The sequence below is a fragment of the Manis javanica genome, chromosome 1 (assembly GCF_040802235.1).
Source record: "Manis javanica isolate MJ-LG chromosome 1, MJ_LKY, whole genome shotgun sequence".
NCBI classification, from domain to species: Eukaryota; Metazoa; Chordata; class Mammalia; order Pholidota; family Manidae; genus Manis; species Manis javanica.
This window is the reverse complement of record NC_133156.1, coordinates 1,483,159-1,509,109: the sequence shown is the minus strand read 5'-3', so window position 1 is coordinate 1,509,109 and position 25,951 is coordinate 1,483,159. Positions and strand designations below refer to the sequence as shown.

The 25,951-nt window shown below is 39.7% G+C and overlaps 1 protein-coding gene and 1 long non-coding RNA gene across 2 annotated transcripts in view; both read right to left on the bottom strand.

Annotated features, from left to right (window-relative positions):
- Positions 1-25,951, bottom strand: part of LOC140848537 (uncharacterized) — a 73,688-nt gene that overhangs the window by 7,499 nt on the left and 40,238 nt on the right. The window lies entirely within an intron of this gene.
- Positions 11,502-24,659, bottom strand: LOC140844445 (uncharacterized). Its single transcript, XR_012122758.1, has 4 exons — positions 24,602-24,659; positions 20,484-20,592; positions 20,088-20,157; positions 11,502-13,059 (listed from the first exon to the last, which is right to left on the bottom strand). It is a non-coding gene; the product is annotated as an uncharacterized lncRNA (long non-coding RNA).

Here is a 25,951-nt window from a genome sequence, read left to right as displayed (position 1 = left end):
AGCACTGGCCAAACTGATTTTAAAACTCAGTAATATTCCAGACAAACTCCAGTAAGTTTTGTGTGAGTGTGTGGAATTTTACAAGCTGATCCTAAAATTCATATGAGAAGCACAAAAATACAGAAATACCTGGAGTGTGTGTGAGGAAGACTTATTTGTAGAAACTTGAATGATTTGATATCAAAACCTGTTTTAAAGCCATACTGATTTAGTCAAAGTGATGTTGGTGCAGGGATAGAAACATAGACAAAGCGGAGACCCCAGAAACAAATGTGTGCATATGTAGAAGCCTCATATATGGCACTAGACATTGGCATCACATATGGAAAATGGTAGACATTTGCCTCATAACACATACAAAAATAAATTCCAGATGCATGAAAGACCCGAGTGTGAACAAAAACATAAGAACAATAGCTTCAAAGTCTGATATTACAGAAGGATTTCATAGGATACAGAAAACACCATCCCAACTGATAAGTTACATATATATAAATTAATGTGGTCTGTTGAACAGAAAATACTGTAAATAAAATAGAATGGTGAGTTACATAATGAGAAGCTATTTGCATTGGTATATCTCAGAAATCTCTAAGTGAAGTATTATGGAGTATTATAACTACTGTTTATTCAGATTGTTCAATTTTCAAAAGAATAAAAAAAAGATCAGATGAAGAAAAAAATTAGTATACAGAATATGTTTTAAAACTGTAAATCAATAAGATATAGAAGCACAGCCTGATATAAAATTGGGCAAAGGAAATGAACATAAAATACACAGAAGAAAATTAACTGGGTATGAGAAGGAATTCAGCCTCCCTAATTATGATGATGTAATATGTAGGCCTTGTAGATACCCATGCAAGTGCTCAGAACCCTTGTGACATTTGGGGAAGGTCTCAAAGACCCACAAAGTTCACAGGGTGACACTGATTTGGAGCTAGATGCCAAGCTGATGCCTAATTCTTCCAACTTTGCCAAAGCTCAGAGAGTCAATAGCTAGGGTAATAGGGAGTTCAGGTCTTAAGCCAAACCACACAAAGTTTGGGAGGATGCGAAATTTGGATGAAGACTTGGTGAGACAGGGAGGCCCCATATAGCCATGAACAGCCTAGTGAATGGCCCAGCTGGTGGCGAGCAAGCGTCACAGGAATCCATATCAGGAGCTGAAGTTTATGCAGGCCAGTCCTCAAGCCCACTGAGTTTTGGTTAGGTGAAGTCTGGCGCTCAAGTCAAGCTGGGCCTAACGAGGAAGGCGGTGCCTCTGAAAATGATCTAGAATAAACCTCTGGCCATGGGGTCACCTATAGCCACCTGGCCGCCTCTGTCCCTGTTAAAGACCTTTCTTAGTTTTAAGAAATCAGCCATGTGTCTTGAGCAAGCCTAATCACTCCAAGTCAGAATTGGTGTCCCCACCCACTTAGTGTGCGGTTTATGGGTAATGCCACTCTGCCATTCAACACACATGGATCCAGTGTGTTCCAGACACTGTTCTAGGTGTGCTTGTGACACATCAGTGAAGAAAATAAACAAAAGATTCCTGTCCTCCTGAGGTTTACATTCTAGTGGGAAGGGGAACATTATAGGTAATCAAAATAAATAAGTATTTATCTCAGGCTCCACCACAGACCTACTGACAAAGGAAGCATCTGTGTTTTAACTGGTTCCTCTAGTGATTTACTTGCACATGAAGGTTGAGAAGTTCTGTGAGTTTAGGAATCCCTGACTTTTCCACTTGCAACTCCACAACCAATTAACCACGGTGTGACTGGCTTTCTGCCAGATTGCTGCTTAACACATTCTTAGCAACAGTTGTGACATTTCTTGGTGGGGCAGATGGGAAATGGTACTTGTGAGCAGATATTATAGGCAACCAAGTTGTTCTGACTTTGGGACTGCTTCCTTTGCTATAAGTGTGTGTATTTATTATACTGAGCAACTAGTGCGTATAATTAAGGCAACTTTAATGGCAGCAAGTGGTTTTGCTATTTTATGCACCTTGCTATTCTAAAAAAACTTATTTTAGTTCTGGTACACCCAGTTATACCAAAAAATATTGACTCCTTTGCTAAATAAAGACATTCTCACTAGTTTCTTCATTTTAACCAAAAGAGGTCAGCAGGTAGAAAGAGTGGAAGGTGAGCAGTTGGAATTACCTGAAGTGTTCTATGACCCTCACATCTCAGCTTCCACCATAGCCACTTCTAGAAGGTTCTCTTTATGTCTCTTGGCCAACATGGAATATCCATTCTTTGATCTACAGATCCTAGTTAGTCTTTTCAATGCTCATCCCAAAATGAAGAAACTGTCTTTTGCTTTTAACTCATATAGTATCTACTGATTCATTTTGAAGTGAATCCTGTACTGAATTATGACAGTTTCTTTTAACTGTCATTTACATCCTGTGAACCGTCATTGAAATCTTGGATTATTGTTTGTATTCACATTATTTCCTATCACATTTTTCAGGATAGATTTCAGATTCTGTAAGGACAGGAGCTATGTCTTTGTGTATCTTGATGCACTTTATGCATTACCTGTACGAAACAGTCACTCGATAAATGTGTTGATTTTAGTGTGTATTTGCTCTATGGGAAAATATTTTTCTCTTGAAAGGTTAAGAATTAGTACATAATTTATCAAACCTGGGGCTGAATCACATGGATATCTCCATTTGCTACTGCAGTACAGCATTCATGTAATATTTTAAGGGTTGGAGCTGCATCATATTTAGCTCGGAGTGACGTTTCTCAGGCTGCTAAGCAGAAGTCTTTGTATACCTACTGGCTCGCTTGCAGCAAGTGAGATGACAGGAACTGGGTATCTATTTGGGGAGGAAGATAAGTGGCCTATGACATTAGAAAACAAGCAGAAAAATAAATTTAGAATTCAGATAGAATGTCATTGATTTTTAGAGTTGTGTTCCTTGTCTGTCACACCAACATTTGAAAGAAAGCTATAATCCAAGTCTAAACAACATTGTTGTAAAAACAGAATATGAAAAGCATCTAGAGAATTGTTTTCCCATAGCATTGTGGAAAAGCAGTTCCATGCTGAAAATACTCAGTTCCCAAAGAAATGGTGTAGATCACTGCACTACCATGTTTAATCAGTTTTTCTTTTACCAAAAAAGGGAGAATAACAAGAACTCAGAAATTGAGAGATTATACTAGAGCTAAAATGAGATTATTTTCCCCATGCATTCTTTTTTCCTTCAAGATGCACATTCTCACTGTATACTTTTTCTTTTTCCAAAGACCTTTCCTATATATTGATGAAAGGAAAAATGGGCTACTTCATTCTTCAATGCACTTTTAACAGTTTAGAACATAATTCTATGCTATCTTCTGGGCCAAGTGGAATCTCACTAGAACCTGAACTGTCAAACTTCTAAGTGGGATGAGCTGAAGTTGCCTACAGAATTGAAATTTTGGAAGATGGGAAAAGAAAAACTACAATTCTAAACACTGAAAGCTTACTTTGGAAAACACACAGCTTCCTTCTAGTCCAGGTCTTTTTCTGGATTTTTGCATTCAAAGTTGATGTTTGCATATATTTGCTTATATTTGCATGTAATGTTTCATAGTCTGAAAAGATATCCTCTGCTCATCAAACTCAGAGTAACCAGCAACCAGGGTTTTTGTGGATTTGAACTGTAGAAAGGGAGCCCCCATACTCAGATATTCAGAAATCTGGTTGATTCTATTTCTCAGACTCAGGTACATCTAAAGACAGAGGATGGGCCAGGAGCAAATGGTGAGTGTCCACAGGGGGTGCTGTCACACCCAGACCAGGCTTGTGGTCTTACAGTTCCTTCTCGGAATCATGTTGTTCATCCTCTCATTTGTCTGTTTGGTTCTTCACACTGTAGATGTCTGTACCCACATGTAAGTACTAAATGATGGGTAGAAAAGATGACTCTTGGTCCTTTTTTTATCAGATGTTCACTTGACCTTAAAGTGAGTAGAAACATTAATGGCCGTATTAAAAATGGTTGAATATGGCTAGCGTGAACTCTTACATGAGCCAACTTTTACAAAAAATCGAAATCCCTGGTTATTTAACTTAGGCATTTAATTTAGTATCAGTTCTCTCTGAAATATCAAATCCATGGCTCACAGATTACTTGAGGGAGTTTTGCAAAAACGGAACTGAATTTAGATAAGATTGTCATTCAGCCACAACATATTTAGGCAGAAGGTTTAAAAACAAACTTCCTGACAGAGGTTTCACAGTCTGCTTAGAAGAAAGAAGGAACTTTAAATACCTTCAGGGTTAATAATTTTTCCACATTAAATTATTATTTTTTCCATTGTCCTCCCACCCCCCTGGAATTTAGAGCATCAGAGATTTTTACTTTCTTAACAATGTGAGTAAATACTAACTGGCTGCTTTGAATCCCAGCCATTTGGGTAGAAGAACAACATTCCTCTGGACATAAATAACATAGTAAAGCAGGATGAAAACGCTAGATGAGCAGACATTATTAGAAAGACCACTTTAAACAGCAAGAACCAGTCTTCTCTCCACGATTATCTATTCCTAACTGCAGGGACCAGAGAATGCAATCTTATTTCAGGCGTTTGACGTGAATTTCAGTCCAGGTTCAGGCATTATTCTGGGCCAGATCTATCTATCTACCTACCTAGCTATCTTTCCGTCATTAATGTACAGTTAGATGAGTAAAATTATGTTTAGTTTTCTGCCGCCATCACGAAGATAGCCCAAGATACCCCATTGCACTCACTGTACATGAGCAGAGTAAGATGCTGTGGAATCACTACTTGTCTTCTCTGTGTTCTACAGCCCTCTACGTGCCCCTCCTCCTACATTATTTATGGTAATTGTATGTGCCCATTGTTCCCTCCTCCCTGGTCCGTCCATTTCTGCCCATCTACCCCAGTCTCTTTCCCTTTGGTAACTTTTAGTCCATTCTTGCTCTCTGTGAGACTGCTAATGTTTTCTCCTTCAGTTTTGTCTCTGTTCGGATACTCCAATCATGATGAAATCATTGTATATATGGTGAACAATATTCCCTGTTCATCTTGTGAGGCAGCTCCCCACAGCTGGGCAGTGCCCGCCGTGGGGGTGGAGTTTGCAAGAGCAGCACTGGTGCCTGGAAATCCCATGATGTCACAGTGCTGCCTCTGTCCTAGAGAAAGAATGGGTATGCTTAGAGGAGCAGCTGGGATTCTGGTGAGGTGGACACTGAACAACTTGACAGCATCAGGTAAAATGGAATCCAGACCCGAGGTACTGTGTGTTTCTTTTTATTTTGGTGTCAGTACTAAACAGTTCCATGCGCAACATTATGGTTATTAAAATACCCCCATTACCAAGTCCCCACCTCATAGCCTGTAAGAGTCAATGTCCATTAGCCCAGGAATATGCTGTAGAAGAAGCGCTAGTAATCTTCACTGTGTGATACTGCCTTGCCCATGCCTGCCCCCTGCCCACATTATGTGTGCTACTCTAGTGCCCCATTTTCCCTCTCTTCCCTCCTTTCCAACCCATCCTCCTCAGTCACATTCCCTTTTGTAACCATGAGTCCATTCTTGGGTTTGGTGAGGCTACTACTGTCTTGTTCCTTCACTCTTTTTATTTTTTCTGATACTCCACAGGTGAGTGAAATCATTTGACATTTTTTGTGTTCTGCATGGCTTATTTCACTGAGCATAATACCCTCCAGCTCCATCCATGTTGTTGTAATTGGTAGGATTGATTTTCTTCATCTGGCTGAATAATATTCCACTGTTCATCTACTGATGGACACCTATCTTGGCTATTGTGTATAGTGCCGTGACAAACATAGGGTTGCACATGTCTTTTCTAAACTGGTCTGCTGCATTCTATTATTTATTTTTTATGTATGTATGTACATATTCATGTATGTACTTACTTACTTATTGTTTATTTATTTATCATTAGTCTACAGCTACATGAGTACCATTAAGTTTACTTGACGCCCCCCACTACTAATTTACCAAAGGAAAGGGGCTAGGAAGGCCGGTTGGGAAGGGAGGGAGAAGGGTGTAGAGGGGGCATTAAGATCAGCTCAGTTGATGTGTGGGGAGGTCCCACGGGAAAGTCAGTGTAGTACAGAGAGCTTAAGTAGTGATTCTGTAGCATCTTGTTAGTCTGAAGGACAGTGACTGTAATGGAGTATGTTGGGTGGACTTGATCTGGGGCGTGTAGTAACCATAATGTAGCTCATGGAATTGTGGATTGGCTATTGTGGATAGTGCTGTGATAAACCTAGGAGTGCACATGTCTTTTTAAAACTGGGCTGGTGCTTTCCTTCTTTCTTTCGTTCTTGTATTTCATTCTTTTTCTCATATATGTATTTATTTATTCATATATTCATTCATCTGTCTTTCTATCTATCTGTGTATATTTATCTGTCTATCGATCTATCTGTTGATCTATCATTCTGTCTTTCTGTCTTCCTTAAATGTATGTATGTATGTATTTATTAATTTATGCATTCATTCATTAATCTGTCTTTCCATCTGTGTGTAACTATCTGTCTGCCTGTCTATCTGTCATTAAAACACAATTACATGAGTAACATTATGTTTTCTAGACTCCCCCCATCACGAAGATGCCCCGCAGATACCCCACTGCAGTCAATATCCATGAGCATAGTAAGATGCTGTAGAATCACTACTTGTCTTCTCTGTGTTGTACAGTACTCCCTGTGACCCTGCTGACCACATTATACATGCTAATCGCAATGCATGATTTCTTTCCCTCTCCCATTATCCCTCCATTCTCAACTATCCACCCCAGTCCCTTTCCCTTTGGTAACTGTTAGTGTCTTCTTGGGATCTGTGAATCTAGTGCTCTTCTGTTCATTCAGTTTCTCTTGGTTTTCCTTTTCGAGAGGTTAGTGATATCATTTCATACTTGTCTTTCTCCGCTGGGCTTATTTCACTGTGCATAATACCCTCTAGCAACATCCATGTTGTTGAAAATGATAGGATTTCTTTTCTTCATATGGCCTAATAATAGTCCACTGCTCATCTTCTGATGGACAGTTAGCTTGGCTATTGTGAATAGTGCTGTGATAGACATCGGGGTGCCCATGTCTTTTGAAAAGTGGGCTGCTGCGTTCTATCATGTATTTATTTATTTACTTGTCGTTAATCTCCAATTACACGGGGTGACATTATGTTTACTAGACTCCCACCATCGCCAGTTTTGCAAAGGTAAACGTCTAGTAAGGCTGGTGGGGAAGGGCAGGAGAAGGGTGGAAAGGGGGCATTAAGATTAGCTCCCATAATGTGGGAGGGTTTCCACGTGGTAGTCAGAGTAGTGTAGAGAAGTCAAGTAGTGATTCTGTAGAATCCTACGATGCTGATGGATAGTGACTCTAACAGGGTATATGGTAGGGAGGGAACTTGATGAACTGGGGAGTCTACTAACTATAATATTGCTCTTATAATTGTTGATTAATGATAGTGAAAAAAAACCCATGTATTCCTGACGAGATGATTATGAAACCCAGGAAAAAAAAAAAAAGGGAGGCAAGGATTGCAGCCTGTTGAGCTCCCGGCAGGCATCCCGCCGGTCACTGCAAGCTGCTGAGCTCTCTCGGTCGGTCCACAGGGCTTCCCCGGCCTCCCCCATCAGGCAGCGCGCCGCGGTGACCCCGGGGTCATGTTCCCAAGACGCCTGCGCGTCATGTGTGTTTTAGTCATACAGCTATGCAGGGAATTTGATGCGTATTTTTAGTGCTATTTTACCTTGACAGAAATTAAGATCTCAAAAATCCATTTATTTACCAAATATCTTGCAATAAGAACCAATTTCAGTTAGTCTCTTGCTTTGGAAAATTTATTAATTCCCAAACATTTCTTTAAAAATCTTTCCAAAGTAAAGATTTCAGAATCTATTTTCAGAAAACATAGAGCCTAGAATAGTTCAAAAAATCTAGAGGATGAAGAATGACAGAGTTATATGGCATGCTATCAGAGTTCAAGATTTGTTGTAAAGATAACTAAGACAGTGAGGGGTCAGCCCATGGACAATGAACCAAAAGACAGGATGGAGAGTCAAGAGACAAACCCACCCAGGTACAGTCACCTGATTTATAATAAAGGTGCTACCGCAAACCAGTGGGGACAGGATAAACTTTCAATAAATGGGAAAAAGTGAACAGTGAACGCTACCCCACACCATGCACAAAAATTAATTTGCGATTGGTCAGAGACCTAAATGTGAAAGGTATACAGTAAGTTTTCTGGAAGAAAATATAGGAGAGTATCTTCTGTATCTGGAGATAGGCAAATATTTGTTAAACTGGAAAAGGAAAATAATTGGCATAAGAAAAAATGTAAATAAATTGCTTTGCACAAAATGTAAAACTTCTACTCTCTTAAAGATATCCTTAAAATATGAAAAAGCAAGCCACAAACTGGAAAAAAATGATGGCAATATACATATCCAACAAATGACTCATATTTACTATAAGGAACTACAAATCAACAAGAAAAAGACAACCTAATTTTTTTAATGGGAAAACACTTTCTCAGGCACTTCATGAAAGTTAAGCATATAAGCATTAATAAAAAAACCGTCAGCATACTCAGCTGAGAAATGCAAATTAAAACCACAGTGAAATATTACCACACTCCACCAAAAGTGGTGAAAAGTAAAAAAGACTTACACCTGTAATACCAAATATTAATGACAATGAGGAATTCTCTTATGTTGCTGATGGAAGTGTAAACTGAAGTGACCCTTTGGGAAACTTCTGGTCCATCTGGTAAATCTAAAAATGAGTTTATCTGATGACACAGCAATCCTACACTGGGACTATGTCTACCAAAACATGTACAACAACTCACAAACACATGGAGGCTTAACAACACGCACCTAAATAGTCAATGGATCAATGAGCAAATTAAAATGGAGATCCAGCAGTATATGGAAATAAATGACAACAACAACACAAAGTCCCAACTTCTCTGGGATGTAGCAAAAGCAGTCTGAAGAGGAAAGTATATAGCAATCCAGGCATATTTAAAGAAGGAAGAACAAATCCAAATGAATAGTCTTAACGTTACAATTATCAAAATTGGAAAAAGAAGAATAAATGAGGCCTAAAGTCAGCAGAAGGAAGGACATAATAAAGAGCAGAGAAGAAATAAGCAAAATTCAGAAGAATAAAACAATAGATAAAAATCAATGAAACCAAAAGCTGGCTCTTTCAGAAAATAAACAAAATAGGTAAGCCCCTAGCCAGACTTATTAAGAGAAAAAGAGAATCAACACACGTGAACAGAATCAGAAATGAGAAAGGAAACATCACGATGGACCTAACAAATACAAAGAATTATTAGAGACTGCTATGAAAACCTATATGCTATGAAGCTGGAAAACCTAGAAGAAATGGACAACTTCTGAGAAAAATACAACCTTCCAAGACTGACCAAGGAAGAAACACAAAATCTACACAAACCAATTACCAACAAAGAAATTGAAGTGGTAATCAAAAAACTACCAAAGAACAACCCCTGGACCAGACAGATTTAGCTCGGAATTTTATCAGACATACAGAGAACACATAATACCCATTCTCCTTAAACTTTTCCAAAAAATTGAAGAGGAGGGAATACTCCCAAACACATTCTATGAAGCCAACATCACCCTAATACCAAAACCAGGCAAAGACCCCACCAAAAAAGAAAACTACAGACCAATATCCCTGATGAATGTAGATGCAAAAATACTCAAAAAAATATTAGCAAACCGAATTCAAAAATACATCAAAAGGATCATACACCGTGACCAAGTGGGATTCATCCCAGGGATGCAAGCATGGTACAACATTCGAAAATCCATCAACATCATCCACCACATAAACAAAAAGAAAGACAAAAACCACATGATCATCTCCATAGATGCTGAAAAAGCATTTGACAAAATTCAACATCCATTCATGATAAAAACTCTCAACAAAATGGTTATGGAGGGCAAGTACCTCAACATAATAAAGGCCATATATGATAAACCCAACATCATACTGAACAGCAAGAAGCTGAAAGCTTTTCTTCTGCGATCTGGAACAAGACATGGAAGCCCACTCTCCCCACTGTTATTCAACATAGTACTGGAGGTCCTAGCCATGGCAATCAGACAAAACAAAGAAATACAAGGAAACCAGATTGGTAAAGAAGAAGTTAAACTGTCACTATTTGCAGATGACATGATTTTGTACATAAAAAACCCTAAAGACTCCACTCCAAAACTACTAGAGCTAATATTGGAATTCAGCAAAGTTGCAGGATACAAAATTAACACACAGAACTCTGTGGCTTTCCTATACACTAACAATTAGCTAATAGAAAGAGAAATCAGGAAGACAATTCCATTCACAATAGCATCAAAAAGAATAAAATACCTAGGTATAAACCTAACCAAAGAAGTGAAAGACCTACACCCTGAAAACTATAAGACACTCTTAAGAGAAATTAAAGAGGTCACTAACAAATGGAAACTCATCCCATGCTCCTGGCTAGGAAGAATTAATATCGTCAAAATGGCCATCCTGCCTAAAGCAATATACAGATTCGAGGCAATCCCTATCAAATTACCAACAGCACTCTTCAATGAACTGGAACAAACAGTTCAAAAATTCATATGGAACCACCAAAGACTCCGAATAGCCAAAGCAATCCTAAGAAGGAAGAATAAAGTGGGGGGGATCTCACTCCCCAACATCAAGCTCTACTACAAAGCCACAGTAATCAAGACAATTTGGTACGGGCACAAGAACAGAGCCACAGACCAATGGAGCAGAATAGAGACTCCAAACATTAACCCAATTCTTTCATAATGACTCTTTCATAATCCACAGGGAATATGCTATGGTAAAAATAAATGTCAAAACTTGTCATCCACACTTTCTAAGATTCTAAGTACTTCTGAGAGGAAAAAAATGGGGATTCACTTTTAGTACATAGAGTGATTAACAGAAAACAGATCAAAATAAAGTGAAGCACTTGATGACAGAGGGAAAAGAGAGCATCACTGTAAAGTTAAAATTACCAAGCACATCACAAAATTATACCTCTTGGAACTGCTATAGTCTGTAACATGGGAGCTCTTGAATAAGGTTGCAGAAAGAAAATTGTCTGGCACCTACAGGTAGCACTAGAAAGTGACTAATTAGCATCTTTCTGTCTGAAGCCCACAGAACTCACTCTACTGAGAGTATGTTCTTTGAGCACAGTCCTTCTTTGGGTGGGGTTGTTCCAGACCCTATTCTGGGGTGAGAGATGGGCTGTACTTTGGAGGTTTTGTTCGTCCATTGGAGGGTAGTTATAGGAAGCAGTCAAGTAGGTTGTTCTGAGGTCTGTTCCTCTCTAGAGAGGAAACTGCTGTGAGAACAAACTGAAGCCCCATTTAGCCAGAAAACTGAGCTCCCTTCAGTGGTTGGCCTTCAGTGGGTTTCCTCCAGATTCAAGTTGTTTTATAATGCAGCAATCCCAAATTTTTTTTTTTTTTTGAGAGGGCATCTCTCATATTTATTGATCAAATGGTTGTTAACAACAATAAAATTCAGTATAGGGGGGTCAATGCTCAATGTACAATCATTAATCCATCTCAAGCCTAATTCTCGTCAGTCTCCAATCTTCTGAAGCATAACAAACAAGTTCTTACATGGTGAACGAATTCTTACAGAGTGAATAAATTCTTACATGGTGAACAGTACAAGGGCATTCATCACAGAAACTTTCGGTTTTGATCATGCAATATGACCTATAAACCATCAGGTCAAATATGAATATTCATTTGATTTTTGTACTTGATTTATATGTTGATCCCACATTTCTCCTATTATTATTATTATTTTTATTTTTAATAAAATGCTGAAGTGGTAGGTAGATGCAAGATAAAGGTAGAAAAGATAGTTTAGTGCTGTAAGAAGGCAAATGTAGATGATCAGATGATCAGGTGTGTGCCTATGGACTAAGTATTAATCCAGGCTAGACAAGGGCAGCAAGACATCCATGGATGCAGAAGATTTCTCTCAAAGCAGGGGGGGTGAGGTTCTGAGCCTCACCTCTGTTGATCCCCAAATTCTAACCTGATGGCCCCCCTGCGACTGTGCCTGTCTTAGGTTGTTCCTCCCTTGAGGAATCTTACCCGTCTCTGGCTAACCAGTCATCTTCCGGGGCCATACAGGGAAATGTAAAGTTGGTAAGTGAGAGAGAAGCCATATTGTTTGCAAAGGTTAGCTTTTTACTTCTTTGCAGATTTATGCCCTGTGGCTTCTATGCCCAGCACTTGTCTCGAGGTATCTTTACCACCTGGAGGAATTATGATACTCGGTAAATTCGATATGAGGCACGAATTCTATTTAAGGTTTGTAATTAGGAAGGAAGAAGAAAAGCTATAGATGTAGCATATGAAGGAAACTTGGGAGGATTGATTATTTCTTTGACATATCTTCTTGTATAGTACCTTAAGTATGTATAGGTTTTAAACTACTAACTAATTTGCACACACATATTAACATAATAGGAATACGGTGACATAAACAAAGCAAATCTATAATTACCAGCCATCTCCAGTGAAGCCAAGAAAACCATTTAGGCACCCTAGGCATTTGTGAAAATTTATCTATGATATGATGGATATTTTCCAACTGTACTTGAACCATCAGACAAATTAAAGCAGCCCATTTCTGGGATCTGTTCACATCCCATATGTTCTTTTAACCATAGATAGTCTATAGTCATGAGATTTTGGGGTGCTACAACTTGCACCCCTCCCAACCCCTGGTTGAGTTCCAACAGTACAGATCCAGTCAAATTCGTTGTCTCACTGTATGCACATGCCAGCCTAGACATCTCCCTCCTCCTTCTTATGGCAAGTCCAGGAGACAGTGGGCTGGATGCAGCCACAACCGCAGCATCGTCCGGATCCCTGTGGAGGCTTTTTGATGATCATCCCCCGGCACGAGTCCTCCAGAGAGTGCTGATGCCGGAAGCTCCTCCTCATATCGTATCTTAGTTCATTTTCTGGGTATCCAAGCTAGGCCTTGATCTTCTGCGTAGAAACAAACAGACCCTTTGCCCACACTTTGACATGCCCTCTATACCACTGTGCAGAACTCATTGGAGGTCAGCACACAGGAACTGCTTTTTTTTTTTTTTTTTAATTAAGAGAAAGGAATATTATCAGAAAAGAGTACCTCCATAGCTGATCATCTGACACCCTTTAAGTGATCAACATTAAGGATATTTAAAGCATGCGTTGATCTTTGATTTACCAATAGTTTTATCCTGTTAAGGAGTAATCCCCCTTTTCTTTCTTTCTTTCTTTTTTTTTTTTTTAAATTTTTAATCTACACTTACCTGAAGAATACTATGTTTACTATGCTCTCCCCTATATCAGGTCCCCCCTAACAACCACATTACAGTTACTGTCCATCAGCTTAGCAAAATGTGGTAGAGTCACTACTTGTCCTCTCTGTGTTGTGCAGCCCACCCTCCCCTTTCTCCCTCCCCCCCATGCATGCTAATCTTAATACCCCCCTTCTTCTTCCCCCCCCTTATCCCTCCCTGCCCACCCATCCTCCCCAGTTCCTTTCCCTTTGGTACCTGTTAGTCCATTTTTGGGTTCTGTAATTCTGCTGCTGTTTTGTTCCTTCAGTTTTTCCTTTGTTCCTATACTCCTCAGATGAGTGAAATCATTTGGTATTTCTCTTTCTCCGCTTGGCTTATTTCACTGAGCATAATACTCTCCAGCTCCATCCATGTTGCTGCAAATGGTTGGATTTTTCCACTTCTTATGGCTGAGTAGTATTCCATTGTGTATATGTACCACATCTTCTTTATCCATTCATCTACAGATGGACATTTAGGTTGCTTCCAATTCTTGGCTATTGTAAATAGTGCTGCGATAAACATAGGAGTGCATCTGTCTTTCTCAAACTTGATTGCTGCGTTCTTAGGGTAAATTCCTAGGAGTGGAATTCCTGGGTCAAATGGTAGGGCTGTTTTGAGCATTTTGATGCACCTCCATACTGCTTTCCACAATGGTTGAACTAATTTACATTCCCACCAGCAGTGTAGGAGGGTTCCCCTTTCTCCACAGCCTCGCCAACATTTGTTGTTGTTTGTCTTTTGGATGGCAGCTATCCTTACTGGTGTGAGGTGATACCTCATTGTAGTTTTAATTTGCATTTCTCTGATAATTAGCGATGTGGAGCATCTTTTCATGTGTCTCTTGGCCATCTGTATTTCTTTTTTGGAGAACTGTCTGTTCAGTTCCTCTGCCCATTTTTTAATTGGGTTATTTGTTTTTTGTTTGTTGAGGCGTGTGAGCTCTTTATATATTCTGGACGTCAAGCCTTTATCAGATCTGTCATTTTCAAATATATTCTCCCATACTGTAGGGTTCCTTTTTGTTCTATTGATGGTGTCTTTCGCTGTACAGAAGCTTTTCAGCTTAATGTAGTCCCACTTGCTCATTTTTGCTGTTGTTTTCCTTGCCCGGGGAGATATGTTCAAGAAGAGATCACTCATGTTTATGTCTAAGAGGTTTTTGCCTATGTTTTTTTCCAAGAGTTTAATGGTTTCGTGACTTACATTCAGGTCTTTGATCCATTTTGAGTTTACCTTTGTATATGGGGTTAGACAATGGTCCAGTTTCATTCTCCTACATGTAGCTGTCCAGTTTTGCCAGCACCATCTGTTGAAGAGACTGTCATTTTGCCATTGTATGTCCATGGCTCCTTTATCAAATATTAATTGACCATATATGTTTGGGTTAATTTCTGGGGTCTCTAATCTGTTCCACTGGTCTGTGGCTCTGTTCTTGTGCCAGTACCAAATTGTCTTGATTACTATGGCTTTGTAGTAGAGCTTGAAGTTGGGGAGTGAGATCCCCCCTACTTTATTCTTCTTTTTCAGGATTGCTTTGGCTATTCGGGGTCTTTGGTGTTTCCATATGAATTTTTGAATTATTTGTTGCAATTCATTGAAGAATGTTGCTGGTAATTTGAGAGGGATTGCATCAAATTTGTATATTGCTTTCGGCAGGATGGCCATTTTGACGATATTAATTCTTCCTAGCCATGAGCATGGGATGAGTTTCCATTTATTAGTGTCCCCTTTAATTTCTCTTAAGAGTGACTTGTAGTTTTCAGAGTATAAGTCTTTCACTTCCTTGGTTAGGTTTATTCCTAGGTATTTTATTCTTTTTGATGCAATGGTGAATGGAATTGTTTTCCTGATTTCTCTTTCTATTGATTCGTTGTTAGTGTATAGGAAAGCTACAGATTTCTGTGTGTTGATTTTGTATCCTGCAACTTTGCTGTATTCCGATATCAGTTCTAGTAGTTTTGGAGTGGAGTCTTTAGGGTTTTTTATGTACAGTATCATATCATCTGCAAATAGTGACAGTTTAACTTCTTCTTTACCAATCTGGATTCCTTGTATTTCTTTGTTTTGTCTGATTGCCGTGGCTAGGACCTCCAGTACTATGTTAAATAACAGTGGGGAGAGTGGGCATCCCTGTCTGGTTCCCGATCTCAGTGGAAATGCTTTCAGCTTCTCGCTGTTCAGTATAATGCTGGCTGTGGGTTTATCATATATGGCCTTTATTATGTTGAGGTACTTGCCCTCTATTCCCATTTTGCTGAGAGTTTTTATCATGAATGGATGTTGAATTTTGTCAAATGCTTTTTCAGCATCTATGGAGATGATCATGTGGTTTTTGTCTTTCTTTTTGTTGATGTGGTGGATGATGTTGATGGATTTTCGAATGTTGTACCATCCTTGCATCCCTGGGATGAACCCCACTTGGTCATGGTGTATGATCCTTTTGATATACTGTTGAATTCTGTTTGCTAGTATTTTATTGAGTATTTTTGCATCTACATTCATCAGGGATATTGGTCTGTAATTTTCTTTTTTGGTGGGGTCTTTTCCTGGTTTTGGTATTAGGGTGATGTTGGCTTCATAGAATGAGTTTGGGAGTATTCCCTCTTCTTCTATTTTGTGGAACACTTTAAGGAGAATGGGTATTATGTCTTCTCTGTGTGTCTGATAAAATTCCGAGGTAAATCCGTCCGGCCCCGGGGTTTTGTTCTTGGGTAGTTTTTTGATTACTGTTTCAATTTCTTTGCTTGTAATTGGTTTGTTTAACTTTTGTGTTTCTTCCTTGGTCAGTCTTGGGAGGTTGTATTTTTCTAGGAAGTTGTCCATTTCTTCTAGGTTTTCCAGCTTGTTGGCATATAGGTTTTCATAGTAGTCTTTAATAATTCTTTGTATTTCTGTGGAGTCTGTCGTGATTTTTCCATTCTCATTTCTGATTATGTTGATTTGTGTTAACTCTCTTTTTCTCTTAATAAGTTGGGCTAGAGGCTTATCTATTTTGTTTATTTTCTCAAAGAACCAGCTCTTGGTTTCGTTGATTTTTGCTATTGTTTTATTCTTCTCAATTTTGTTTATTTCTTCTCTGATCTTTATTATGTCCCTCCTTCTGCTGACTTTAGGCCTCATTTGTTCTTCTTTTTCCAGTTTTAATAACTGTGATGTTAGACTATTCATTTGGGATTGTTCTTCCTTCTTCAAGTGTGCCTGGATTGCTATATACTTTCCTCTTAAGACTGCTTTCGCTGCATCCCACAGAAGTTGGGGCTTAGTGTTGTTGTTGTCATTTGTTTCTATATATTCCTTGATCTCTATTTTGATTTGTTCATTGATCCATTGATTATTTAGTAGATGTTGTTAAGCCTCCATGTGTTTGTGAGCCTTTTTGTTTTCTTTGTAGAATTTATTTCTACTTTCATACCTTTGTGGTCTGAAAAATTGGTTGGTAGAATTTCAATATTGTGGAATTTACTGAGGCTCTTTTTGTGAGCTAGTATGTGGTCTATTCTGGAGAATGTTCCATGTGCACTTGAGAAGAATGTATATCCTGTTGCTTTTGGATGTAGAGTTCTATAGATGTCTATTAGGTCCATCTGTTCTAGTGTGTTGTTCAGTGCCTGTGTGTCTTTACTTATTTTCTGCCCGGTGGATCTATCCTTTGGGGTGAGTGGTGTGTTGAAGTCTCCTACAATGAATGCATTGCAGTCTATTTCCCTCTTTAGTTCTGTTAGTATTTGCTTCACATATGCTGGTGCTCCTGTATTGGGTGCATATATATTTAGAATGGTTATATCCTCTTGTTGGACTGAGCCCTTTATCATTATGTAGTGGCCTTCTTTATCTCTTGTTACTTTCTTTGTTTTGAAGTCTATTTTGTCTGATATTAGTACTGCAACCCCTGCTTTCTTCTCACTGTTGTTTGCCTGAAATATGTTTTTCCATCCCTTGACTTTTAGTCTATGCTTATCTTTGGGTTTAAGGTGAGTTTCTTGTAAGCAGCATATAGATGGGTCTTGCTTTTTTCTCCATTCTATTACTCTATGTCTTTTGATTGGTGCATTAAGTCCATTTACATTTAGGGTGACTATTGAAAGATATGTACTTATTGCCATTGCAGGCTTTAGATTCGTGGTTACCAAAGGTTCAAGGTTAGCTTCTTTAGTATCTTACTGCCTAACTTAGCTCGCTTATTGAGCTGTTATATACACTGTCTGGAGAGTCTTTTCTTCTCTCCCTTCTTATTCCTCCTCCTCCATTCTTCATATGTTGTGTGTTTTGTTCTGTGCTCTTTTTAGGGGTGCTCCCATCTAGAGCAGTCCCTGTAGGATGCCCTGTAGAGGTGGTTTGTGGGAAGCAAATTCCCTCAGCTTTTGCTTGTCTGGGAATTGTTTGATCCCACCATCATATTTAAATGATAGTCGTGCTGGATACAGTATCCTTGGTTCAAGGCCCTTCTGTTTCATTGCATTAAGTATATCATGCCATTCTCTTCTGGCCTGTAGGGTTTCTGTTGAGAAGTCTGATGTTAGCCTGATTGGTTTTCCTTTATAGGTGACCTTTTTCTCTCTAGCTGCCTTTAAAACTCTTTCCTTGTCCTTGATCCTTGCCATTTTAATTATTATGTGTCTTGGTGTTGTCCTCCTTGGATCCTTTCTGTTGGGGGTTCTGTATAATTCCATGGTCTGTTCGATTATTTCCTCCCCCAGTTTGGGGAAGTTTTCAGCAATTATTTCTTCAAAGACACTTTCTATCCCTTTTCCTCTTTCTTCCTCTTCTGGTATCCCTATAATACGAATGTTTTTCCTTTTGTATTGGTCACATATTTCTCTTAGTGTTGTTTCATTCCTGGAGATCCTTTTATCTCTCTCTATGTCAGCTTCTATACGTTCCTGTTCTCTGGCTTCTATTCCTTCAATGGCCTCTTGCATCTTATCCATTCTGCTTATAAATCCTTCCAGGGATTGTTTCACTTCTGTGATCTCTTTCCTGACATCTGTGATCTCCTTCCGGACTTCATCCCACTGCTCTTGCATTTTTCTCTGCATCTCATCCCACTGCTCTTGCATTTTTCTCTGCATCTCATCCCATTGCTCTTGCATTTTTCTCTGCATCTCTGTCAGCATGTTCATGATTTTTATTTTGAATTCTTTTTCAGGAGGACTAGTTAGGTCTGTCTCCTTCTCAGGTGTTGTCTCTGTGATCTTTGTCTGCCTGTAGTTTTGCCTTTTCATGGTGATAGAGATAGTTTGCAGAGCTGGTACAAGTGACTGCTGGAAGAGCTTCCCTTCTTGTTGGTTTGTAGCCTTTTCCTGGGAGAATAGCGACCTCTAGTGGCTTGTGCTGGGCAGCTATGCGCAGACAGGCTTCTGCTTCCCGCCCAGTTGCTTTGGGGTTTATCTCCGCTGTTGCTGTGGGCTTGGCCTGGCTGGGGCTGTTCCTCCAAAATGGTGGAGCCCCGTTGGAGGGGGAGCAGCCAGGAGACTATTTATCTCCGTAAGGGGCCTCTGTGCTCCCTGCTGCCCAGGGGGTTAGAGTGCCCAGAGATCCCCAGATTCCCTGCTTCTGGACTAAGTGACCTGTCCTGCCCCTTTAAGATTTCCAAAAAGCACTCTCCAAACCAAAACAACAGCAGCAACAATGAGAGAGGGAACAGAAAGAAAGAGAAAAAAAAAAGGAAAAAAAAGGAAAAAACAAGCGATTTTTTTTTTTTTTTTTTTGTCCTCAGGTGCCGGTCCCAGGCACCCGCTCACTGGTCCTGCTGCCCTGTCTCCCTAGCACCAGGGTCCCTGTCCTTTCAAGGCTTCCAAAAAGCACCCACCCACCGGTCCCGCAGGGAAGGAACGCTCAATATTCTTTGTCCTCAGGCACTGGTCCCACGCACCCGCTCACCAGTCCCGCCGCCCTGCCTCCCTAGCACCGGGGTCCCTGTCCCTTCAAGGCTTCCAAAAAGCACTCGGCAAAAAGAGAGAAAAAAAAGGGGAAAAACGCGCGATTTCTTCCGTCCTCAGGTGCTGGTCTCAGGCACCCACCCACCGGTCCCACAGGGAAAAATGCGGGATATTCTTTGTCCTCAGGTGCCGGTCCCAGGCACCCGCTCACCAGTCCCGCCGCCCTGCCTCCCTAGCACCGGGGTCCCTGTCCCTTTTAGGCTTCCAAAAAGCACTCGCAGAAAAGAGAAAAAAAAAGGGGAAAAACGCGCGATTTCCTCTGTCCTCAAGTGCCGGTCTCAGGCACCCGCCCACCGGTCCCGCAGGGAAAAACGGGGGATATTCTTTGTCCTCAGGCGCCGGTCCCAGCCACCCACTCACCAGTCCCGCCACCGTGCCTCCCTAGCACTGGGGTCCCCGTCCCTTCAAGGCTTCCAAAAAGCGCTCGCCAAAAAGAGAAAAAAAAAAAAAGGGGAAAAACGCGCGACCTCCTCCGTCCTCAGGCACCGGTCTCAGGCACCCGCCCCCAGGTCTCGCAGGGAGAAACGCGGGATATTCTTTGTCCTCCGGCGCCGTTCCCAGGCACCTCCTCACCGGTCCCGCCACCCTGCCTCCCCAGCAACGGGGGCCCGTCCCTCTAAGGCTTCCAAAAAGCGCTCGCCAAAAAAAAAAAAAAAAAAAAAAAAAAAACCGCTCCGGTTTCTCTCCACCCGCCGGGAGCTGGGGGGAGGGGCGCTCGGGTCCCGCCGGGCCGGGGCTTGTATCTTACCCCCTTCACAAGGCGCTGGGTTCTTGCAGGTGTGGATGTGGTCTGGATGTTGTCCTGTGTCCTGTGGTCTCTATTTTAGGAAGATTTTTGTTATATTTTCATAGCTCTATGTGTTTTTGGGAGGAGATTTCCACTGCTCTACTCACGCCGCCATCTTGGCTCCACCCCCCGCAATCCCAAATTTTTATAATGATTTTTGCTTTCCACTTACATTTTGTATCTTTGTTTATTTTTAATTTAAATGAGGGCCAAATGCCAGCTCTGACATTTCCTTGCTGTGATTTTGGACAAGCATTTTAACTTCTCTGTGCCTCAGTTCCCCCATCTATAAAGTGAGAATGATAGTACTCATAAGTTTCTCGTGAGATTTAACCATGTCTGGCACTAAATACTCACAATACAAGCATTTGCTATTTTATTGTAGATTTCCAAATCCATCTTCCTATTCCTTCCATCAGTTCTGGGTGAGATGAGAGAAAAAGAAGTAGCTGCTAGAGATGTTTACCTAATGAAGGATATAAGAACAATTCTCAGATAAAGGTCTCTATGTAAGAGAACTGTTAAGAGGACAATCACTGATAGGTGAATCCACTTGTGCAAACCACCTCATAAGTTCAGCAGGTATAAATGAGCACCTTCATAGTGTGATTTCCAAAGACATCAAGTTTTCACTCCCTACATTTTCTTTCCCACAACTTCTATACATACCTCTTCTCCAAGTTTATTTATCCTTTAAATTCCAATAGTTAGTGATACATTTTTATTCAAAAACATAACAATTCCTGAGGATCTGTTAAGGGTAGGGTAAAGATGGTCACACATCAATCATTATTTGTATTTTGTTCCATAGAGTATGTGAGTAATGAATTCCTGAGAACCAATGTTGACTGAACAAAGCATGCAGAATACTTTGGAGCAAGATAAAGAGCAGAAAAAGTAGATTAAAATTAAAACCTCCAAACTTCATCATCTTCACACTCCTGACTTGGGCTCACTAAGGCATCTTATAAATTCTGATGAATTCTAAAATAACATTCTGCTGAACACCTCTTATCTGACCTCCACTTAACAAAATCTTCAGATTAACCAATACCCTCCCCTCTGCAGTAAAGCAGACTTATGTAGAGCAGGGCGTGCTGACTGCAGGAGGCTGGTAGACCCCTGTCTGTTACTTTAGCCCCCAGTGATTGCAAGAGATGCTTACCAAGGGCAGTTAGGTATTTTCCCGAACCTGATTTTGGTGGTTGCACTTGTTATAAATATGTAATACAATTAAACATTAGGTAAAATAATGTATTTTAAAAAGAGAGTTGTTGATTCTATGAGTCTTAGCTTGATCTGCCTCCCAAGAAGTTAACCCTAAGACAAGATATATGCAGGCAGTAATGTGATCCTAAGAATGGAGAGCTGGAAAAGGAAGAAAGCCAATATAAGGGTGTATTATTGAGTAGGTTGCTGCCATGAGCAACTGGAAATCTACCTGCACAGTCTTATCCCTTTTGATCAAAGGTTTCCCATGAAGCATAACTCCCTTGCACATGTATGAGGTTGCCACCCCCATGTGTTTGGGGAGTTTCTCTAAGGCATAACAAAGGCATCTCATGCTATGATGTTAGAAAGCTCTGGAAAACAGTACAGCTAAGACTCAACACCATCAATTTACACCTGCAAAAAGCTTGTGGTGCAACAATAGGTAGAATAAAAGGTGGACCAAGATGTGAGGTGTCCAATATACTATAAAAAATAAGATGATTGCTTTAGAAAAGCATAAATGCAAGTAGCTAATAAAATATTGCTATCAAAATTAATGTGGGCAAAACAATTGTGAAAGGTTGGAAAAACAACTGTAAAAATGTTCTCATTACTTCACAAGAGTGTAATGTCTCATTCAATTTGAACAAAAATAAATTTGGATATCATAAAAATGCATTATGTTTGTCATTTATGTAAAAAAGACTATAGACAGATCCAATGAGAAGATCCACATGCAAAGAAAGGACGTCTGGCTCTAGATTGAAAGACTGGTAAATGAATGTGTACTTATTTTTTTAGGTTAAGTAAAACATTTAAGATATATATACATACGTCTAATTGTTTCAATTGCATTAGATAAATAAGCTTTTACTGTATTTTCCTGAAAACCCTTCTTCCATAATATTGCCAGGTAGCATAGTAAAAGCACTTCTGGGATTATCTGATGTACATACCACAAATTATTACTACACAGTTATATGAACTATTTTAATGAATAGAAAATGCTAAGTATTTAATATTCCAAAGATTTATTGACTAGCCACTACATTTACTCAGGACACCAGCAAAAACCTTCTAACTGGCCTTCCTATCTTCAATTTGAATCCATTCTCTGCAGTGCAGATCTTTCAGAAGTGCAAATTTGATCTTGCCATCCTGTGCTGGAAATCCATTGGCCTGGGATAAAATTCAAACTCAGTCTGGCTCATAAGGACATTCATTCATTCATTATTAATTGAGAATCTTCTATATACCAGACACTGTTTAATTCTTTATCCTAATCACTTGCTATTTCTATCCAAACTCCAGCCATTTGCAGGTTTATCTTTCCCAGGGGTTAGCTACGTTAGTTAGAGTACTGAGCCCTCCAACTCTTTCAAGGTCCTACTAAACTTGCTACCACTGGGATGTGGCCAGGCTCTCCTCCTGAGTAATGCCTGATCAAATGAGCATCCCCTGTCACTGGTTCTGACTCCATCTTTGGGGAGGAGTTCCCTTCCAACCCTCCAGAAAGCTGCATGCTGCATTTTAGCTATCCTATTTCTGGTCTATTTTTCTTTCCACTCCAGAAAAATACTTCTCTAAAACCCTCTTCACTGCCAGTGGGAAAACAGTCAGCAGCCCCAGTTGCATTATTTCTCTGCCTCAGGTTTTTGTTTTAGTTTCAATAGGAGGATCTCTTTTTAGGCTTACTGGTTGTTCCAAGGATTTCTCTGCCTCTACATCTTCCAGACCCACTTCTTTCAATATCAAGACTGATTTCACAATCTTGTTACATCATTAGTGAACAAAAAGAAAATTATATCTCTGTTACATTAATGTTCCATAAAAATGAAAGCTTAGTAATAGAATAAATTACTAGTGGTTGAAAGCATTGATAGAATTCTTAACACTAGATTCTTTGAATTTTTTAAAGCTACTTGTTTTAAACCAAATTGACATTATTTATAATGTGAGGGAAAAACTATTTTTTTTAAATCACAGTGTCTGAGTTACTTCTAAATCAGTAGAATTAATCCTAAATAAAAGAATCTGAACTAAAAGCTTCATTTTGGCCTCTTCTCATCTCCTTCCATGGGTAAGGCTATATTAGTCACTAGAGCTAGTCAAGTACAGGAATGCTGCATCTTCACATTGCCTATAATTAATACAAAATCAATTCTCACTAAATGTTTAGGGGAATAATGTCCATAGTTCAATTTTGGATTCTAAAATTAGTGATAAGGTTTAAATGGAGCCTTGAGGACTGAGCACTGTGGAAATGAACATGGTATTGACGAAAACAGTAGAAAAGCCCTGGCTACATGACCTTCAGCAAGTCATTTGGTTGGGTTGAAATTTCCTCATCTGTAAAATAAGGGGACCAGATCACATTGTCTCACAGATCATTTTTTAAACCTGATTCTTCTTCAGTATAACTTGGACTCTGTTTTCAGTTATCCTTTCCATGCTTGTTGACACATGACATTGATATTTTTTTTTGTTTGTGTGTGTGTTTTACACAGAGCTGTGAAAGACTTATTTTCCACACTGGGTTTTATCTTTTGGAACAGTCTTCTTTTCCTTCATTTCAAAATATTTCTCCTACTCCCTGATGCAGGTGTTGAAAAGCAATGATGTAGATGCCACACACGTCAGCTATTGCTTGCGAAAGCTGCTCACAATCACTTCCATGAACTGGTGACCTGCTTGGAAAGTGACAGCATCTCTTGTCAAATGTCAGGGCAGACTCAACATTCTTCCCAACATTCAAGGCACCAAGGGAAAGCGATGGCAGCTCTGCAGATGGTGGTGAAAATCTCTGCCTTCAGTTCATTTAGTAGAGTTATGTGGAGCAAATATTTCCTCAAGCGGTGAATACAGAGGAAAGAACACATTTCAGGCTAATTAACTAGGCGGGGACATATCCATTTCATTGGTACAGGATGGTTTTTAGCTTCAAAGAGATACTGTCATGAGTTTTTGAAAAGCTTCAAACTATGACCCTTCTTTACAATTCAGAGGGTGATTGAAAATATCTGACATTAAAAGTACAACCTTTTAGACCCTTGTCACAGTAGACTCATGATCACCTCTGACAGTTCACTACAACGTCCACTCATTTATCCATTCTACAAGTATTTGTTTGAATGTTTACCAGGCGTTAGATCCTATACCAGCTCCAGGGGATACTGAGATAAAGGACAGTCTCTGCTTTTAGGGGCTTACCATCTAATGGGAAGCCAAGCTAGTAAAGAGACAGAGGATGTAGAAGTACATACCCAAATAAATCTTGTCTATTAACTGGAAACTTGTCATCAGTTTTATGGGCTTACTAATAAAAGGCCTCTGGATCTGAAATGAACCAAGCAATAGTAAAAGATCATTACTGAATACACTGTTCTGTTATTGATTAACTCCTATTTGTTGTACACATTAAAGATGGAAAGCAACATGGAAGTGCTAAGTGTAAGTATGTTCTCCACGCAGTTAATAACTTAATTGTGACATGTGGGTTATATGTCAAGCTGCAAGCAACATTCAAACTATCAGCTAAAATGCAACAGTATGGATGTCGTCAAACATTAGTGACCCGAAGATGATAAAATTTTATGTGTGTTTCTATGACAGTAATCAGTAATAGACATAAACTGATATGAATGTAATAGCTGTATATTTAAGGTGAGTATCCATTTTTCTCATAGTCCACAAAATGTGTAATAATTATGAGATGCCTAAAGTCTCCCTATGGGACTGAGTGGACCTGAGTCAAGAGAAGCAACCAATCCATAGGAATTCAGCAAGAAAGGAGCAAGGAGGAAAAAATATCCTGACCTCACTCCTCTTCCTGCCTCCTATCTCCAGCCAGCAACATGGACTGAACTCAATTAGAAGCCAGAGAGCTAAGAAGTCCATTGATGTGGTCCGCAAGGGCCAGCCTCCCATGGCACAAAGTAAGGTGGGAAGGGTAAGGTGTGGAGGGACAACTGGAAGATACCCAGCACAACTGTAGTAGTAGCGGTAGTAATAGAGAGAAATGTGGGCTGAACATTAGCACGAGTAGGTGTTTACTCAACACCACAACCAAGGGCATAGATTTTAAGATCGAAACTGGGATGAGTATTAGCACTAGTGTGTGCCATGTTCTGTAGTGAGTGAAGAACATTAAGCTTGGAAGATAATTAATTAAATACATGATGCAAAAAATATATAAAAAAATGATAATAAATGGGAAAGATAGGTTGAAATGAACACAACATTTATTTGGGGAAAATAAATGCTACAATTTAGATGTTATAAAATGATCACAAAAATAGATGTAGAGATGATAAAAGCTTGAGCGTTTTAACTAACCAGAAATGCAATGAAAGAATGTTCTATCTAAATCTATAAGTAGAAATACAGAAACAAGACCAAAGAGGGAACAGGTGTATGGTCAGAAAGTAAGTCAAAGATAGTGAGGATACCCGGAACCTGCTGAGCACAGAGCCTCTGAAGCCCACTGCAAGCACTCTACCAGACAGGCCTTGAGCTGGCTTTGCATTAAGAATCAATTAGAGCTTTCAGTCATTTCACTTTCAGATACAGTCTGACTCATTTCTTCACGTAACTTCCATTTTTCCCTGGAGAAA